Source organism: Orycteropus afer, unplaced genomic scaffold, assembly GCF_000298275.1.
Source record: "Orycteropus afer afer isolate SDZICR_OR568_19922 unplaced genomic scaffold, OryAfe1.0 scaffold00377, whole genome shotgun sequence".
Classification (NCBI taxonomy): Eukaryota; Metazoa; Chordata; class Mammalia; order Tubulidentata; family Orycteropodidae; genus Orycteropus; species Orycteropus afer.
In genome coordinates this window covers 2,752,200-2,754,633 of record NW_006921964.1, presented here as the reverse complement: position 1 = coordinate 2,754,633, position 2,434 = coordinate 2,752,200, and positions in this window count along the sequence as shown.

The following is a 2,434-nucleotide window of genomic DNA, read 5'->3' as shown; positions in this document are numbered from 1 at the left end:
GTATGTCTCCTTTTTTTGGTATTTTCACGCAAATTCTTCTGCTAATTGGGGTTTAGTCCAATTCTGTATCCTTCCCTTCAAGGCTCAGGGGTCCACGATTATCTTCTGTGTCTGTGTTAATTGGTTTCCCTTTTCTTTGTTGAAGAGAGTCTGTGCAATCCTTCTGCCTAGTCCGCCATCTTGCCGGAACTATTGTGTATGCTCTTAAAGACAGCTTTAAAACAATGAAGCGGAAGCTGGTAGGATGAAAGGAGAAATAGACCCAGTATTACAGCTGGAGACTAAATAACTGGATCTTAGATTTATTCATCAATTCTTCTCATTTTCTGGTTTTTAATTTTGCTCGTAACTCTATTGGGAGCTCTGGTGGCACTGTGGTTAAGCCATTGTTCTGTTAACTGAAAGGTAAACCCCACTCACTGCCATTGAGTAGATTCTGACTCATATTAACCCCTATTGGGTTCCCAATGAGGTAAATCTTTATAGAAGTAGATTTCCCCATCTTCTTTCCACAGAGTGGCTAGTGGCTTTGAACTGCCAACCTCTGGTTAGCAGTCAAATGTCTTAGGCACTGCACCACAGAGCTACTTAGGCAGTTCCAAGATGAGGTAATCTTTGGAAATCCTATGGAGGTCACTAAGTCAGAATCCACATGGTGGCAGTGGGTTGGGTTGGGTGTTTTTTGATAGCTCCATTATTTCCTTTATCATTTCAAGATGATTTGAACCATTTACTAAGGAAGATTAAAGACTACAGTCTGCAGTATGGATTAAGCCTCAACAGAAAGAAAACAAAAATTCTCATAAGTGGACCAATAAGCAGCATCATGATAAACGGAGAAAAGATTGAAGTTATCAAAGATTTTATATTACTTGGATCCATAGTCAACACCCATGGAAGCAGCAGTCAGGAAATCAGATGTCATATTGCACTGAGAAAATCTGCTGCAGAAGACCTCTTTCAGGTGCGAGAGAGCAAAGATGTCTGTTTGAAGATTAAAGTGTGTCTAACCCAAGCCATGTTATTTTCAATCACCTCGTATGTGTGTGAGAGCTGGACAATGAATAAGGAAGATAGAAGAAGAGTTGGTGTTCTTGGGTTGTGTTGGCAAAGAATACTGAAAGTACCATGGACTGCCAGAAGAACTAACAAATCTGTCCTGGAAGAAGTGCAGCCAGAATGCTCCTTGGAAGTGAGAATGGCCAGACTTCACCTCATGTACTTTGGTCATGTCAGAAGGGGCCACTCCCTGGAGAAGGATATCATGCTCAGTAAAGGGAGATTAAGCAAAAAAGAGGAATGCTCTCAGTAAGATGGACTGACACAGTGGCTGCAATGATGGGGTCTGGTATAGCAAGGATTGTGAGGCTGGCACAGGACCAGGCAGTCTTTCATTCTGTGGTTCCTAGAGTTGCTATGAGTTGGACTCAACTCAACAGTGCCTAACAACAACATTATTTCCTCCTTCTTGCTTTCTTTAACTCTGTTTTCTTCCTTCTTCTTCTTCTTCTTTTTTTTTTTAAGATTTTTTGAATTGGATTATTGGTTTATTTTCAGTTTTTTTTTGTTGACTCTTGAAAGTATTTAGGGCTTTGAATATTCCTCTGAGTATTGCTTTAGTTGCTTCCCTTTGTTTAAATGTACATTCTCACTATTGTCCCTTTTAAAATAAACTGTAATTAGAGTCTTATTTTTCTTTGACCCAAACACTTTTTTTTTTTTTAAAGATTATAGGTCCTAATCAAAGGAAAAAAGAAAATTCCATGTCCTTGAAAAGGGAGCCTAAATAATTCAAATATGCTAATTCATCTTAAATTATTATAGTATTTTGTTCAAAATATCATATCATATTATTTTGGACAATGTAGTTCCAAAATTTATGTGGAAGGATATATGCAGAAGAATAATGATAATAAAGAAAATAAAAATAGTAAAAGGCATAATAAATAAAATGATGTGATGCTATTACTAGGATTGCTGAGCAGATAAATTGAAGTGGATAAACGTCATGGAAGCTGGCCCTAGCATATGATATAGGTGACACTGGGAATTGAGGAGCAAGGAAAATAGGAAGAAAGGCTAATAAATCAGAGGAAAAGGTTGGATTACTCAGTAAATGCTACTGGGACAATTGGCTAAATTCTTTGAAAAAATAAAGATCAATCCTAAACTTGCACCAAAGTAAATTACAGATGGATTAAAGATTCAAAGTAAAAGGTGAACCTATAAAAGAAGTAGAAGAAAATAAAAATAATAATTTACCTTATGCCATATGGAAAGGGATTTTTAAATACATTGTATTGTTTTATTAAAGTAATATATGTTGTTGTTGTTGTTATGTGCCATCGAGTCAGCCCCGACTCATAGCGACCCCTCCTTTGGTTTCCGAGGCAGTATCACTATGGAAGTAGGATTGCCCAACCTTCCTTCCGAG